The following is an 18,102-nucleotide window of genomic DNA, read 5'->3' on the forward strand; positions in this document are numbered from 1 at the left end:
CGGGGGCCCTTGGATAAACATTGCACAGCGTTGTGGCCGTGCGGCTCTGCCCTGAGAACCCTTTTGGGTTTCTTTCATAACCAAAGATTTTTCACAGGAAAATAAGAGTTTGGAGGGAACTATACTCTATAGCAGAGCATGTCTCTGGGTCCCCAGCCACTTTGGAAACAGCAGTACTGGCAGTTTGTGCATCACAGCTCTAGCAAAGCCTAGGCATTGACCAGCAATGCCAGAGAGGGCAACTCCCGCATTAGTCCCTCGTGTACAAAATGTTTCATCTTTGCTTATGAGAAGACACTATTAAATAAACCTGGCCATAAATAATTTCTTGCCTCTGGTGAAAAAAAAAGGTGATTTTCAGTTTGAAAGTATGAATTTCAAATCAAAAAGGCAGCTAGTGGGAAAATGTTGTGCTTCCAGCACACTCTCTGGAGGTTTTGATGAAAGTGCTTGGGAGTAAAATGCAGAGAGAGACTGTTATAAAGCCCTGTGACTTAAAACCCACAAACAAGCAAAATCCTGTCAAAGTCACAGACAAAATGTAGATTGTTATTACCAGAGCAGAAAAAGATGCTGCATAAAATAATTGAGATTGTTAACGCAGGGTGGCTGACACAGCGTGTTCCCCAGCTCTTTTCACAACTGAAGGGCATGCTCTCGGAGGTCTGCTAGCAGACACCCGGCCCACTAATTCTCAGATATTACCAAAAATATGCAATAAAAGTGTGCATGGTTTAGGGATGGAAATATTTTAAAGATGAATAAGAGGGGTATTCTATTAGCTTCACAGGAACACTAATGGCAAAGAAGTTCCTCTGGCAAAAATGCGAGACAGTCAAGTAAAGAAACTGGTTTTGATATGATTGGAATTTTTTTTTTTTTTTTTTTTTTTTTTTTTTAGGGAAAAGTAAGCATAAGTTGGTTAAACTTCTTTGGGAGAAAGGACATTAATCCCCAAGATAGAATTACTAACTTTTATAGTAGTCAGGGTACATCTGAAATAGTAATGCCTGACTTCACAGTTTCGTTGGCAGGGATTTAATATGTGACATAATATTACTATGGATATATCAACACTCATCCTATCGTTCTTCTGTTACTGTTAAGTGAAGAAGGAATCAAAATAATAATATATCTCATAAAAATAGCATGGAGTCTGTCTCTAATCTATGTTTATCACTGTTACTGAACAAAGCTTCGCTAGTAAAGCATGGATTATCACCTACTGATGTTTTAGTTCCCACAGATAAAGATAGAGTTATGGTAGTTTTTTCTAAATGGTAGTTTTGCACAGTATCCCCACTAGCAAAATGGTACAATGTAAGCTGTATTGCTAATACAGCACGTATGCAACTATATGTGGTGTCCACACATGAGGAGCATTGAAAATACAGGGTACCAAGGTATCCACAGCTGCAGAGGTGCATTGGATTTGGTCCAAATGCCCCAAAAAGCCTGACTAAGCTCTGGGAGTCTGAAACGGGCGAATGTGCTTACCAGCTGTAAGTAAACCAAAAAGATGAAGTGATGGCTCTCCTCCAGGAGGGTGAGGGCAAGAGTGGCTCCAAAGAGGAGCGCCTTCGTCGTGTGACGTTGCCAGGTCTCAGGGAGGGTCATGTCCCAGCAGCTTTTGGCTGGAGGGTAGACTTGTCCTGCGTGGAGGCGCCTGGAACCACAAGGGAAGTGAAAGAAAGGGACACACTGTATGTGAGTGCAGGAGGGAAAGAGAGAGCTCAAAATGTTGGAAGGCCCCCAAAAGAGACTTTAATTATTAATATCATCTACTCCTGTTTCATTTGTAGGCCTCTGGCGAGTTGAACATATGAAACAATATTTGTTTCCATCATAGCCGTTGGGCCCGAGTTGTTTGATTTTCCATTAGAACAGCATCTTGCTAAATGCATTTTATTCAGATTGGACACAGAGGATTCAAATATCCAAAGAGTAAAAACAGGCAGGCTGGTAAAATGCACTTTTAGACAATTTCTTCTTTTGTCTAGTTTCCAAAGGAAATAACACTTGTGCAACCATATTGTCTGTGTGTATCGCTATGTCTGCCTCTCTGCCTGCCTGTTTAAGGTCTGAGCCCATTCACAGTTGCCAACAAAATTTGAGAGAGGGGCAGAGGCATCAACAAAATACATTTCATGAAAGCCTGCAGCTTCGACAAGAAGGCTGTATGTCGGTGGAGGAGAAAGGCTCAACCATGGTGTAACAGAGGGGAAGGCTGCAGTCCGAGCTTACAAAGTCAGGCACTACCACACCAGAGTGAATACACAGGAGAGGAAGCTGTGAAAACCCCACTCAAAGCCAACACTTTAATCAGAGCTTGAACCTCACTAGACATGAATCAGCCAGAGGACAAAGGTCTATAGAAACAGATTTTTGTGAAACTACCTGAATAATACAAGGCTGACATATATTGGGTAACCAGGCATTGGCTATGGCTTGGTTTTTATTCAGATCAAGATTTTATCCAAACTGTTTGGTTGCAAAGAGGTAATGCATTAGCACAACCTATGATAAGCTGTGTTCATTTAGGTTATGTAGAAACGTACATGAGATCTTGGTTACAGCAGCTGTTCGTGCCTTTTTTCTTCTGTGTTTGTAGCAGGAGGAACCAACTCTTTGGGGACCTAGGCTGACCTCACAAAACTGTGTTCAGTTTTGGATTTGAACCAAAATTCTGGTTTCCAGCACTGGAGGAACTTGGCAATATTCCTTGCTGGATTTTCTAATAAAGAGAGTAAAAATGACATTTCCACATTGTTAGCAGGAAGCTGAAAGCACCTGAGGAGCTGGGAAAGAGCTGAAGGATCACTTCACCACTCTCATCCTTTCTTCAAGAAACAGCCAGTTTTCTGTATACCATGCGTGCAGGACGGAGGAGGACATGGGATAGGAGTGAAGTTTAGCACATGTGTAGCTGACGAAAAAATCTGTGAATGAAAGGCAGTACATGGAGTCAAGGGATACCTGCAGGTATGTTTGCCTTGGACTCCTCTACACTTTTGTCTAGGCAAAAGTTTGAATTCATTGCTAGAGGGGAAGCTAGAAATTGCTACATTCAGCTCCTGTTTCTGCTTTTATCCCTTCCATCAAGCCAGGAGAGAACACTGAGGATAGCCTCAATGTACAACTGTGCAGTTGCACCACTGAAATTCCCACTTGTTGCCTTTCCTTAAATAAGGCTTGCCTTTCAGATGTTTAAACATATCTGGGCCTGGCCATGACTGAATAAGCTGATGCTAAGTCAGGGAACCATGTTGTATTCTACATCTCTTTTTCTAAGACTCTCTTCATTTTTTCTGAGGTGTTGTCTTATGTTGTGCTTTGTCCATTCGTTATATGATGCTTCAAATCACACACTGCTGTGCAGTGCTGGGGTGTAAGTTAAGCATTTTCCTCTTCTTCACCCCACTCCCAAATATTTTGCCAGCAGTCACTATAAAGTTAAGCTTTTTGACAATACCCAGTCACACCATGTTAATAAGAAAAATTTAGCTTGGGGTCTAAAGTTCTACCTCCCACAGACATTGCACCACCCACAGACGTGTTGCTATAACCTTGTCCTCTTCCCTTTATTTTCCTCCCCCCTGCTTCAGTACGCTCTAAGACCGTGAGCCCTCTGTGAGAGGGGCTCCTCACTAGCCCCTCTGCCCTGCAGTCCTGCCCCCTTGCTTGTCCCCACTGGGAGGTCTGTGGGAAAGCCTTGTGCCCCTGCCCAGCTGCTTTCCATGGGAAACAAGGTGCACAAGGGACCGAAATCATGTTTGTCTGGGTCCCAACCTAAAATTCAGTTGGGACCTGCTAGACATGTTCACCTCTGCCTGACAACTGGGAAGCACACCTGGGGTTTGCCACTTGAATATAGCCTAAAAGTCATCAAGAGCATATTTTAAGACATTCTGCAATAAATCTAATATTGAATTGAAGCATCTAACAGTTGCCCTGCTCTCACAATTCAAACAAAAAATGGTATGGTAGGTAACATGTCCTTGCACACAGCTTTAAACGCTTCTGTATGAAAAATACTCAGACAAAATGCAGGAAATTCTGGAAAAAAAAACCCAAGAAGTGGAGTGGATGGCATGTGTAGAAAACTTGAAAGCACAAAATCTGTGCTAATATAACAGCTGGTGAAACAATGACCAAGGCAAACCCTGGTAATTGTCCACAACAATCAGAGAGTGTAAACAGGCAAGGGAGAGAGAGAGAGAGAGGGAGAAATTATTTAGCCTAGCAGTCAACAGTGATTTGAGGTTGTGGTGCCACAAAAAAAAAAAAAAAAAAAGACTACCAGAGCCCCCGCAGCGTGTACACGCTCAGTCACGCAGAAATCGCCTCTCTAGGTCAACTGCTCAGAGGGGAGATGTCCTGTTGTGCAGGGACAGCTGCTGTGCCAGCACGAGGGAGATGCGGGAGCCGCAGCCACTGAGGCTCTGCACCGCGTTTTTGCCTCCCAGACGAGATTGGGAAAGTGGAGCTCATTGTTCCTGGGTCTTTAGACGTTGCTTTACTCCGTCGTCTCATTTCCATAACGCTCCCTGGCCTCCCAGTAGCCCAAATTGATTTGATGAATACAGTTTTGTGTGTTTTAGGATTTATTATTCCCCATGTCCCACCCTCCCAGTTTTGTACTAGGTAATCTTGGTCCCTGTGCAGAAAGATCCTGCTGGAGCCTTAATTATGAGCACAAAATAAAAGGATTTTCCTGTGCTCCTCTGTGTGCCAGCCACATACTGCTGCCTGCTGTTCTGTTCCAGCTGAAAACGAACAGGAGGGAAGAAGATGTCACAGCCTGTAGCTCTGGGATAGGCAGTAGCATGACTTGGGAGAATGGGGGAGGAGGGTCCTTTGCATTTAGAAAACCTGGACCCAACACAAATGTAAAATTCAGAGTGGGGAGAATAAGAGAAAGTGAGTTCTTCCTCCCTCCCTCCCTTCCCCAGGCATTTCTCCGCATTATTGGAAATGAAACACTTGATGCAGAAGGGTTCCTAAATTCTTCAGAAGCTCCTTGGTGCGTTTGCTGGGTGGTGACCTAGATGTTTTTCAAAGGTTTGACTCATCCTTCACTTTGCAGGCTCTTGGTAGTCCAGGAAAGACTTAGAAACCACAGAAAGGAGCCACAAAAAATGTATAGTCTCTTCTGGGAACTTTTGCTTTGTTGAAGCTGAGGTACTGCATGCCTGTAGGAGGTCAGCTTGATTTTTGGATGTCACAGAAAAGTTGTGGAATCATAAAAGTGTTAGAGGATATCACCAAATATTTGCTGGTATTCACCATCTTCTTGCCAGCACAGGCCAGCTCATGCCAACAGACCTTCTAGCTGTTTTATTTACCCCAAAGATGGAAATTCCTCTTCCCCTGGGGACTCTTCATAGATTGTGCCTTTTAGATTGTTTTTTCCGTCATTAAACTTCTGGATTTTTTTTTCTCTTCCTTACCATCTTATCCCCAAACTGCTACCAGGCTAATAATTCCTTTATCTCTATTCAAGCCTGGCACCACTACCATCATTCACCTGTACTGGTGTGGCAATCCAGAAGACACATTGTCAACCTCAGTGATGTCTTTTGGTGGGTACAACCTTTGTTCAGCAGTACAGCAGAGTTAAGAACTCACAGTCTCCCATATAAATATTTGCAGGTGCTCCTTCAGAGTCAGCAAGAATGATATATTTAGTTCCTTCTAATAAGTCACTTGCTATAGCTCATTAATCACTGTTATTACCCTCTCGATGCATTTGGTGAATGTAGCAATATGGCATTTGAGCACTTCTGGAAATAAGACAGCTCATTAATTGAAGCAGTGTCTAAACCCACTTTTATTTTGCTATTCATTAACAACTCCACAAGTAGGTTTTAGTTCGCAAGAATCTTTGCAGAATTCAGCAGCACTGTAAATATTTGCATAAATAAATAATCGTATTCAAAATAACATTTTGAATAGGAGGTCATATTTGTACAAAAGATTTGTCTGATGACTATGAGGTTTTGTGGCTATTTCATCTATTCAAAGAATACATTCTCCTCTAAGGTTATTAGCCTTGCTGTTTAAACAGAGACTATATCTAAGAACTATTTTTTCAAGCAAGTAAGGTAAAATTTGTGTATACAAATTCTTTCTGCAGTAATTTCAAGTGATGCATAAATTCAAAAAAATCATAATTAAAAATGCAAACAAGGTCCCTAGTGCTTTAGATACAAAGGTCACATATTACTAATTTTATTAACTTGTTTTTCTGTTCTTCTGTGTAAAAGTGTATTTAGTCCAAGGGACTTCCCTTCTGGACAGATACAGAAAAAATTCTGTCCCTTCCCTACTCAGGCATGTTTTGTCTCAGTAGGTGAGACACTAAATATGCATTCATAATTGTGTACTGCAACTCCCTACTAAAATTTGTCCCCACTGTTTGATGTTTGACACTACTGTCTCCCTGGATTCTTCTTTCACACGTACAGTGTGACCTCGACCCTATTTGTGTAAAGCATCCTCAGGCAGACATGATCATCACCCGCAGCCTCCTTTCCTTCTATCAGTTTCCTTTCCTTCCATGGTTACTTTCAATCCTGATGAACTGGAGGTGGATTTACTAGAAAGGGTGAGGGGATTCTTGTCCCTCTTCCCATGTTGAAATGCCAAGCTATACTGTATTTTAGTGCAAAGCCACAATACTAGAGATGGGGAATAGGAGGCAGCAGGTTGCGGGGAAAGAGAGCCTCCTCTAACGCTTGTGGTGAGCCCCGGCAGCCCCACTGCTTTCAGGCTTTCAACACTGGTCCTCACACCGCGCTCATCCTGAGCCCGTAGCAGTGCTGTCTTTTGGGGGAACATTCCCAATTTGGGGTCACAATTCAGTGACCCATGTTCAAGTAACTCCACGCTGGTCCTGACTGTACCAGAGAGTGTAGGCGTTTAATGGGGTCTCGTGCTGCCAAACCTGGGCTCCTCACCTGTTGTTTTGTTTCTCTTCCCCTCACTCACATTGTGTCTGCGCTGCTCCTGATGCATTGTAGGATAATGATGACTGGTTGACAGATGCAGGATAACTTCAATGAACAAAGGTATTAGTTTCACCTCAGGATGGTAGGCTCAGATCTTTGTACTCTAGCGTAGCTTGTCTTTCATTCATCTGTGCTGCTCCAGTCACCCTGCCATTGCTGTCTGGGAAATGTTCTGAGGCATAAATCTCTGCTTCTCGGTGTTCCTCATGTTGATATAAATGGATCAGCTCTGCTGCACAGGTAAAGTGGCAACAGAAAGAAAGATAAAAGAAATGAGATTATGGTTAATAAACTTCAGCAAATGACTGAAAACTGCAAGCCTAATTTAGGCTCAAAGATTTGAAAGGACTATTTCGGCAGTGCAGCATCTTCTTTTAGGAGTTCTGTGCGCTACATGTTCAGAGCTCTGCCATCCTGCACCTAAGTAGATGTACTTCTGTACCACAGATTACATGGTGCTTAAAATGATTATGGGGAGGAGCAAAAAAAACCCACTTGCCTGCAACAGCGAAATATTTTCCTCAGTCTGTGTTAGTGTGTGTACAGCAAAAGTGAATGCAGTGCTCTGACCTCAGTGGGCACTGTTGGGTAGTAAAGACAAAATGCTACAAAAGCCAAACACATTTTTGTGACAGTCACTAATTCCGATTTCCTCCCTCTGCCCCACAGGAACCAGGCATCTGCAATGGTGATGACGAATTGCAAAAGAGCATTTCTGTGTCGGAAAGTGCATTTGTAGGCTAAATTGATGCTCGGATGGTGGCTCTCCTGCTCTGAGTGCCCACTGAACCTCCTTTCTCCCTCCATGCTCCACTAGACAAGAGGCAATACTGCTGTGCTACACACCTTGCAGCAGCAGCTCCCACAGCTCTGGTAACATTGACTGATCCCAGGTTATGATGCTGTGTTGGGTTTGCGTGGCAAGGTTTTGGTAGTGGGGGGGGCTACAGGGGTGGCTTCTGCGAGAAGCTGCTAGAAGCTTCCCCTGTATCTGACAGAGCCAATGCCAGCCGGCTCCAAGACGGACCCGCCGCTGGCCAAGGCCGAGCCAATCAGCGCCTCTGGGATAACATATTTAAGAAGGGGAAAAACAGTTAGGGAGAGCTTTTGCAGCCAGAGAGAGGAGTGAGAAGATGTAAGAAACTCTGCAGACACCAAGGTCAGTGCAGAAGGAGGGGCAGGAGGTGCTCCAGGCGCCGGAGCAGAGATCCCCCTGCAGCCCGTGGTGAAGACCATGGTGAGGCAGGCTGTCCCCCTGCAGCCCATGGAGGAAGGATGAGGGGGTGTAGAGATTCCACCTGCAGCCCATGGAGGACCCCACGCCGGAGCAGGTGGAGGCACCTGAAGGAGGCTGTGACCCCGTGGGAAGCCCGCGCTGGAGCAAGCTCCTGGCAGGACCTGTGGATCCGTGGAGGGAGAAGCCCACGCCAGGGCAGGTTTGCTGGCAGGACTTGTGACCCCGTGGGGGACCCCACGCTGGAGCAGTTTGCTCCTGAAGGTCTGCACCCCATGGGAGAGACCCACGCTGGAGCAGTTTGTGAAAGACTGTAGCCCGTGGGAAGGACTCACGTTGGAGAAGGTCGTGAAGGACTGCCTCCCATGAGAGGGACTCCATGCTGGAGCAGGAGAACGATGAGAGGAGTCCTCCCCCTGAGGATGAAGAAGCGGCAGAAACACCGTGTGATGAACTGACCGTAACCCCCATTCCCCGTCCCCCTGTGCCGCTGAGGGGGGAGGAGGTTGAAGCCAGGAGTGAAGTTGAGAAGATGGGAGGGGTGGGGGGAGGTGTTTTAAGATTTGATTTTATTTCTCATTCCTCTACTCTGTTTTGCTTAGTAATAAATAAGATGAATTCCCTCTCTAAGTTCAGTCTGGTTTGCTCATGACGATAATTAGTGAGTGATCTCTCCCTGTCCTTATCTCAACCCATAAGCTTTTTGTTACACCTTTTCTCCCCTGTCTAGTGAATGAGGGGAGTGATAGAGCTGCTCTGGTGGGCACCTGGCCCCCAGCCAGGGTCAACCCACCACAGATGCAGCCTACGACCTGCATAGGAAGGAGAGCTGGCTGTATAGCCATATTCCCCGGCTCCTGGCCAGTTTTCCCTAGATTTCTCTACGCTTGTCAACAGTGTGGTTGTTCTGTGGGAACGTCCCACAGCATCACCTCTAGAACATACTGTGGCATCGGATTGGTTTGCTTTTATTCATCTGGATGTGCTAATGGCAGGTATCAAAGTAGAAAAACATTAAAATACGTGTAGCAGTAGAGGCTACACTGGAAACAATCTCTTTGTCAAGGAAAGGCAACATTTATGAAATCAGGCATGGAAAACTTGGGGTTTAGGTCTAAAATATTTTTTCTGATTGCATGTATGCTGAGTAGCCTCTTAAAAAGTCATGTGCAGATCATTTAAATTCACTGCTAACTTGCATTGATATTCCATTCAAAAAGTTTCTATATACCAGATGTTATTTCATAGTTACTATAGATATCTTATGTACTTCTTACAGGGAGGAAGTGTTCTCTCAGATACCACTGCAGTAATTATTAGCAAATGTTCACTGGCAAAAAGTAATTAGCAAGTAATGATTAGGAAATAGAAGCAATCAGGCCCTGCAAAAATTCCTCCACTGGGAGCACAGGCTGGAGATAGGAGATGCAGAAAACCATCTTTTTAGAAGCTTAAAAAAATAAGAGTTAATTAACATAGAAAAACGCAAACTGAGGCTGCAAATATCTTTGAGGGATGCTGTGGCCCCAACAGTAACCTCCTTCACTCGTAAAGATGGTGCATCCAGGGAGGGTTATGATTAGCAGATTTGCACTGTGGGCCTTAAGAACAGCAATCAGTTGACAGGGAAGAAAGCAGGCAGGAGCATACATAAGTAACCACTGCTGCTTCCATACAATTGTAAATGCAAAGCACTGAGGGACATCAGGGCTGGCACGTGCTACTCACTAAAATTGGAGGAAGGGGACAAGAATGCAATCACAAAATTGATAGCTCTTTTTAAAAGGCCATGGCAATTTTAACTCCTCATGGCTGAAAGGCTGAACTTTTAATGTGAGGATATCTTACTCAGTAAGTATATATTCATTCATCCTCAGGGCAGCATAAACAAGGAACTCCTGTTCCGAAACAGCCCCCTGTCACACACAGAGCAGCTGATGGAACAAAGAACCACATTTGTACATGCTCAGAGTGACACCCCTGAATACGCATTGCTGCCGGAGCCTGGCACTGCTGGAGGGGTACCGCTCTACCTCCACAGAAATAATCCTCTCATCATGCTCTGTGGTGCGTCCAGCCTCAACATTAATATTTTGGTTCAGAAGAGTATACCGGGCAAGGATGTGAATGGAAAGGAAATATATTGCATGTGAAGTTGATGGATTGCTTCATACTTTACTCCACATTAAAAGGCTGATTGCTTTTTTTCAGCAACGAAAGTGCACGATCTCTTACTTTACCACTTACTATTCTACTTTCACCCATGCCAGATACCTTTTCTGATGCCTAGTCACCCCGTCCCCCCTTGGGATACTGGCAAGACTTGGGGCTGGTTTTCTCTTTATGAAACAGAGAAGTTGACTCTGCGTCGGGACAGCTGGGACATAGCTGTCAGTTCCTTTTCATTATCAGGAGCACCCAGCTGGATGTCTGGAATTCACAGACACTGGGGTGGGGGGATCATGTTTGCTCAAATTTTAAAAACAGGTTGCTTGCTGGGAATGAATACCCTGCAACAGTTGCTCAACTTTGCCTTTCTGAAAGCAAAAGTAATCCCAGAGGCTGCTAAAAGCAGAAGAGAAATCAAACTGCTCCTTGTTCATCAGTTCAGAATCTGGTTAGTGCTTGAGAGTGTTGCTTGTGCTGCAAAATAATCTGCACATTAAATATTTTAAAAAATATGAATAACCATAAGACAATCAAAGTTAAGGAGAAACCCCAAATTCTAATTGCTTGAAAATCGATGCCCATTGCCACTAATTACTTGTGAAATAAATAATTATGCAGCTCTAGCAGCTTCGGGGTTTGCATGAACTTTGGATGAGAATCTATTGCTGGGCATTTTAAAGTTAAGATCATAAATGATGTTCTGTTTACCATATGTCAAAAGAGCAACTTTTTCTTAATTCACAGTCCAAAGATTAGGGTTTGTGCAGTGGCATTGCTGCTTGGAACAAGAAAATTGCCTGAATTTCTCCTAGCGGGGGCTTGCAGCTGGTGTCTATGACAAGAGTTTAAAGTATTTCCCTCCTTAATCCAAATTAGCAAATGACTTGGAGGAGTCTTTTACTTACTGGCCTCTCAAGTAAACTTCCCATTGCTAAACTAAGCTTGTCATCTGTGACAGATGAAGGCAGTTCCCTTCTGGGGCATCAGGCTGTCCTTAGCACAGGGCTCCACTTCTCGTCGTTTTGGCCTCACTTTGAAATAAGCCTGGTTTCCATATTGCCCACAAAGCAACAGTGTGTCAGGAATCCTCATGGATCCCTTTTTCATTTCTTGTAGGGTTTGGGTTTTGTTGTTGTTGGTTTTTTTTTTTTTTCTTAGACCACCAAAAATAGATTGGACTATGTAAGTGGTCATTTCACTCCCATTTCTTAGAAGTCTGAGCAATTTTCCAGCTAGCTAAAGTTTTGACCATCCTTCGGTTGATAAGCCTGGGCTACAGCTTACACATAACATACTCTTTGTAATGACTGAGAAATCTCTCTGCTTATTCTCTACTTCATATGCAATGAGTTTTACTAATATGCTGAACTAACCATCACTCAAATGTATAACTAAACTGTTAAATAGCTAGCTCTTAATGCTTGAAAACCAAACCAGTGTCTTTTGTAAAAGATCATTTACATATAAACGAAACCAACCAACAAACCCACAAAACTACTTTTATGTGTAAAAGTAAGTAAGAGTCTCACGATAAAATACCTAAGAATATGAAAAGAGGGGATGCAGTGAATGTTAATGGGCTGCCATCCTTCTCACATCTCAGAGCTTGCATGGCAAACTGTAGGCTCATTCCAGCTAACCTGTGTTAAACATGATTTATACCAATGGTGTGTGATTGCCTTCAGTGTAACTGTTCTAAAGTCCCAGCATAAAAGTTTCTGTGCTGCTGTTAGGTTCTTCACATTCATGCTAGGTCAGCTGGGACAGAGTTATTTGGTCCTGCCCAATTCTAGTGAACCAGCATCCAGGTCACAACTAGGCAGTAATTACAAATTTTGCTGGTGGTTTCAAAGAGTTAACTGATGAAACATGGTCTTAGTGAGCAGAGACACATGATCAGAAGTACATTGGTATTATTACCATTCAGGATCTCTAGGATAGGAGAGAAGTAAATCCCAAAGTTTAACGCAGTTTTTAGCCCCAGCTTGCAGTGCATACTGCAAGCCCTGTGTTGGGTTTTTTCTGAAATGTTTATATTACAGAGTCAAAACATTTCCCTTCATCTGTATTAAATAAGACTCTTAAGAAATACAATCTCACTTCACCTTCCCCCAAGGCCTTCCAGGATTCTTTGTGAGGCAGAACTTCTCTGTTCTCACCTTAAACTTCCTGAGTTCCAGGTGTTTATTTAGATATGTGCTTGGCCTGCAGAAAGGCTTCTTTTCTTTTTCTAAACCAGGGTCTTGGTCTATTAAAATCTCAGCCAGACTGATTGCTATGTGAATGTCTTTTGGTTTTATTCTCTCTCCAGTGAGGCTCGGCTTCCTGGTGTGTGCACATGTGTCTGTTCACAGCCACAAGTTCAGAGCAAGTTATTTCAGAATAATCTTGTGGTTTGAAAGTCCCAGTCCTCAGTCCATCCCCCCAGAACATGGCTATAGGGTATTGAAGTCCAGTGGCTAGAAAGACAAATAGCAGCAATGGGAGGACTGTCAGCTTTAGTAGAGTTCATTGTTGAGCACAGCAGAAAATCCAGTGTACTGGCTCATATCTGGAGGGAAAAAAAGCATTTTATAAGAATAAGCAGGCTGGCTAATTTGTTTTGGGGCCTTGACTAACTTTGGTAGGAAAAGTTACAGCTCCCATTTGACTCTTGAGCATGATCCTGTGATGATCAATATCAGAAATATACACCAGCAATCAGGTGTGATTTGGACATAGCCGAGGCAAAAAGTGGCATTTCTACTGAACAAGTCACAGTTCCCAGCAAGGTGTTTATCTCATTCTTTTGGTTTTATGTTCATGCCATTCCAACTGTGAGAACAGAAATTCTCAGGGCAAAATTAGAGCAGCATGGACAGACATATACCAGATGAGGCATAAAGTTTTCTAGGGCAAAGTCAACCCTCCAGAAATTTTCATAGATATTTGAATCACAGAATGGTTGAGGTTGGAGGGAATGTCTCAAAGTCATCCATTCTTTCTAGAGGTCATCTTGTCCAAATCAACAGAGTGCATTTCTACCAGACCAGCTGGATTTTTTTGTGTGGTACTCAACAAAAGGGACCAGCTCCTTGCTTGACTGAACTACAGTCTTACTGCTCATTTTAGGTGTTCTGAATTAATCTTTTCTTTTTCATTTGTTTTAAATATGCTAAGGTTACAAGGGAGTGGGAGAATCTGACAAGATGGTCGAGATACCATGTCTTTACTACTGCATAAAAGATGTCCAGGGACTCATCTCCCACTGCCAAGCCAAGTCTCATGGTTCCCTCCAGAGCAGGTTTCTCTTGTTGGAGTGGCCCAAACCAGGGTTAGGCAGCGAACTAGGAAAGGGGCAAGGCAGGTGATCAGGGTCCAGTCTTCTCTGTCCTCTGTCCTTCCCCTTAGCAGAATAGGCATGCTCATAAAAAGTTGAATTTCTTCATTCTTGTGGACTACATTGGGATATAAACAGGCAAAGGTTGCTTTAAACTGCCTTAATAGTTCCCACAGTCCTTAGGACTTTTGGCCACATATCCAGCATAAGATACTGCATCTTGAAATGATCTACTTCATAATCCCCGAACTGCTCCAATAGCTGCAGGTGCTCTGGCCATACCTTTTTCTTCCTTACTTTTCCCCATTCTTCACAGCAGACAAAAGGAGCACAACTCCAAAGTGCTCCCAGTGTGGAAAGGAGCATTTCCTGACCAAATCCAGGCATTTAAAAAATGGTATAAGTGAGGCAAGAACTTCATGAATGACCCTTATTCAGTTCTCAAAATGTGAATCAGTGGTAAGTCCACAGTCAGGAGATAAGCTACAGAGATATAAAACCAGAAGAAAATTCAGGCACGCTACAGTGAGTTTTGCAAAGCTTTAGCATCAAAATACGCAACCCTGTATTTGGAATAGGTTCTAAATGCACAGAAACTTCTCAGCAGCTGATCTGTGTTCCACCAGTTTGAAGGCATTTTTCAAAAAGCAAACCTGAAAAGGATCTCCTGGGATTTGTTTTTATTTTTTCTTAAATGGTTTACCCATTCTCATACTTCTCATCTGCTGAGCCCAGCAAGCAGTCTGAAAAGTGCACCTAGCTCCATTCGAACTTCAAACTTGACTTTTCTAAAGACAAACCAAGACCCTCAAATTCACATACCATTTCATAAGTACCCCCCATGTATACAACATGAAATCTATGTAAATAACTTTGTACCTTCTTTGTTTCAAATTGCCTACTTACTTACTTGTACAACAAATACCCTAAAAAAAAGAGATTTGAGGTGACTCCGAATTTATCTTCAGCCTCCAAGAACAGAGACACCTAGGAGGGACCCAACAAAGAACTGTACGTACCACCTTCTACAGAACTGTTGAAATCAAGAGGAAGGATCACTAAATCTTCTACAACACCTGGCATATAAAATCTTACCTCCCTCAAAATCCGCAAAGATTTTCACGGAGTTTACCTGCAGAGACTGAGAAATGATTAAACCGAGTAGGCTGACTCAGTGTTTTCTAGCTACCTGAATTCTGTGCTGCTGCATTGCTCTCCACAGCAGTGGTTCAAAATGAAAGCAAAGCTTGCTTTGTCAGGGAGCTAATGCATCCAGGCAGGATCCCTTTTGCATCTGAGCATTTTAGAGCTGATGTCAAAGCACTGCACTGAAACTCTGCATGCTTCTGCCACAATGTGCTTCTGCCGGTAAATGCCACGTCGTTCAGTGGCAGCACATCGGCTTGTCTTACGGATCAGTTTCTGTGGTGCTATGGCGCGGTGAGGGTGTGCGCTCTCATGCAACTGGGCGGGCACTTGATGGTGTTGATGGTGCTTTGGGTGCTCAAGTCACCCTGAGCCTCGAGGATCTGAACAAGGGCTGCTCTCCATATGGGGAAGCATTGACCAAAGAAACACTTCACTTCCACTGAAGAACACAAACTATGGTGTATGCCTTGTTTTGAAACAAGATGATTTTATTAAAACTGTTCTTATCAATTACAAATAGTCTGCTCTGGTCAGAACCAGGGCAGAGTGAATGAAATCCAACTTTATTCCAGGTGTCCGCTCAGTCTTATGGCTACCCTTCAAATTCATATGTGTGGTACAGATTAATTCCTTGGGAAGGACCAGCCTGGGCTTTACATGACATCCCAGCTGTGGGAAGGGCCCCATCTCTGGTGCTCCTCAGGGCGCTGAAGCAAACTAAATTCTTGCCGTGGGAAGAGCTTGTGGTGAGATGGAAGATGAGCTGACAATGTGCCAGCTTGCTCGGGACCCTTCCAATCTGGAGTAAAGTACGATGGTTTCTGGGCTGGATAACCAGGAAAACACCCGGTGCTTCACCTCCTCCTGCCTCGCTCCTCCCAGCACTGCAAAGGTGAGCCTGGGCGGCAAAGATGTGATTCAGACTCTTCTGGTTGACTGACTCAAGGCAGTTCACAGCAAAATGGGAACAAACACAAAATCTGTCACCTGTATCGCAAAAGCACATGATGACATTGGCAAAAAACAATGGATGGGTATTTATTTCAGAACACAGAAAGCACATCGTGCCTTTGGTGACGTGTCATTTAAGAAGGGAAAAAAAGTGAGATCTCACTTTCTGTCTGTAACAAAAGTAGCGTCTCTGTAATGTGCAGCCTGCTTTCCCATACATTGAGAAGTAAAAGAATATCTTCTTATAGTAAGTAGTACCAAATGCAGACAACTCTTACGCTAAATTGTATCTGCCTGAGGAGAGTTATTTTGGTGTGTCACAAAAGATTTATTACGTGGTGGCTTTTTTCCTGAAATTAACAGCTGTCTTTTGTTTTAATCATTGTGTATATAAAGAAAATAAAGTCATAAGACATTGAGCACTTCCAACTCTTAAGGGCACTCCACGTTGCCAAGGAGAAAGCCTAAAGTTTGCATAACAGCAAAAACCAGAACTGCCTTAATTTTGCAAGTGTGTAGTAATTTTGTTGTAGCTGAGAAGTCTGAAAGGAATCCTCCCCTCATTTCCAGCACAAATCACTTGTTTGTGGGACTTTTTGGCACCTAAGTGCAGGGAGAACTAGTAAGGTACTTTTCAGCTAGCAGGCATCCATTTCCTTCTCTGAGGCAGCAATAATCGTTGTTGAAATCCATCTTTAAAAACAGGAAGCTTTATCATTATGATTTTCTGGCAACCTCGCCCTTTCTTGTGAACCCAGCCCTGGCTACAAATTGTCTGCTTCGATTCAAGCACAACTATTATAAGACTGAAGCGCAGGTATTTCCTATTTTGCTTTCAAGCACATACAGCTTGTGCCTAGAAACAGCCCTGCTCAGAGTGATTCACCCAGCCCTAAGCAGGAGCACTGTTTGATAGAGCTTTACACAGGAGACCCGCGTGTTTATATCATGCTTTTGTTTATGTTTTATTTCTGTGGAATAGAGGCAATGAAGTGAGATCTCTTGCGCTGGGAAAATATTATCTAGGGAGGAAAGCAGCAGGAAAGTGCTGAGGATGAATTTGCAGAGACCACAGCACAGATGATGTTTTTTGATGTATAAGCAACAAGTAAATGCCTCTCCTGGCAGTACTTAGCAAAAGGGTCTCTCTACACAGGAGCATAGCAGACTCACCACTGCAGTGATGTTTTCAGATACATTTAATCCCTTCTTGAATGGATCCTTGAGAGCACGTACAGGGCTGGACATGTACGTCTGGTGGTGCTGGCTGTTTGCTCCCCAGGAGAGAAGCCGCCAGCGAAGACCACTGCCCACCCAGCACCATGCTGCAGTGTGGCAGGCCTGAGCTTGCTGGGGAGAGCCACCAAAACCTTCAGCCCCACTCTGTGTTTCTGCAGCAGAAACATCCTCTGAGATACCCCAGGCACTAGGCCACCCTATGGGAGAAAACCCCTCGACTCCCTGCTCCACAGAGGAGCCAATGCCCAGCTGCTGAGCCCCTGGACCATGTTAGCCTGGGAGATTGGTGTCATCACTTTTGTCTCAGGGTTTTGCTGGCTGTGAAGTAATCCTACGGTGATGATGGTAGAGGAAGGGACATTGTCTTGGATGCAAAACACTGCTAAGGCTGCTTTATCCCCAGGAGGGTTTGCTGAACACCTCTCTAAACCAACCCAGGAATCAGGCATTTAAATGGCTAACAAGAAAAGCCAACAAGAAATACTTTGGAAAGGATAGTAAACCAGGTCATTGGCATCTCCAGGCATCTCCAGTTCCAGTAGACAGCAGCATATCTGACATTACTTTGTGCAGGGATTTTACTGTTTTCCTTAAGCAGGCTGGAGACAGGTAATGGGAGGTGGTCTGGGAACTTAGTTTCCATGTTTCCTTGTAACCATTTGGATAACCCTAAACCTCTCATCCTCTTGGGATCTTTCCCCTCTGTGTCTCCCACCCCCAGCACAGTGGCCATCCACAGGAGCATCGTGCAGGGATACAAGGGTCCAGTGCACCTACTCCATGCAGGGTACATGGCGTTGACTGAGCTACATGGAGGCCAATGTACCTAAAGACAAGGAGCCCTGGGTTCCCATTCCAGCACTGGTAGCATCTTCTTTATGACATTGTCTGCGCTATGTCATTGTGTCTATGGATGTCTGCTCTGCACAGGCATCAGCTGAGTTAGCTGCAGAGCCAGAAGCCAGGGCTGTGCTGGAAGTAACTGATCTACCTTGGTAAAAACTGCTGTTAAAATCACAGCCGTTGCCTGA

The sequence above is a fragment of the Balearica regulorum genome, chromosome 1, assembly GCF_011004875.1.
Source record: "Balearica regulorum gibbericeps isolate bBalReg1 chromosome 1, bBalReg1.pri, whole genome shotgun sequence".
NCBI classification, from domain to species: domain Eukaryota; kingdom Metazoa; phylum Chordata; class Aves; order Gruiformes; family Gruidae; genus Balearica; species Balearica regulorum.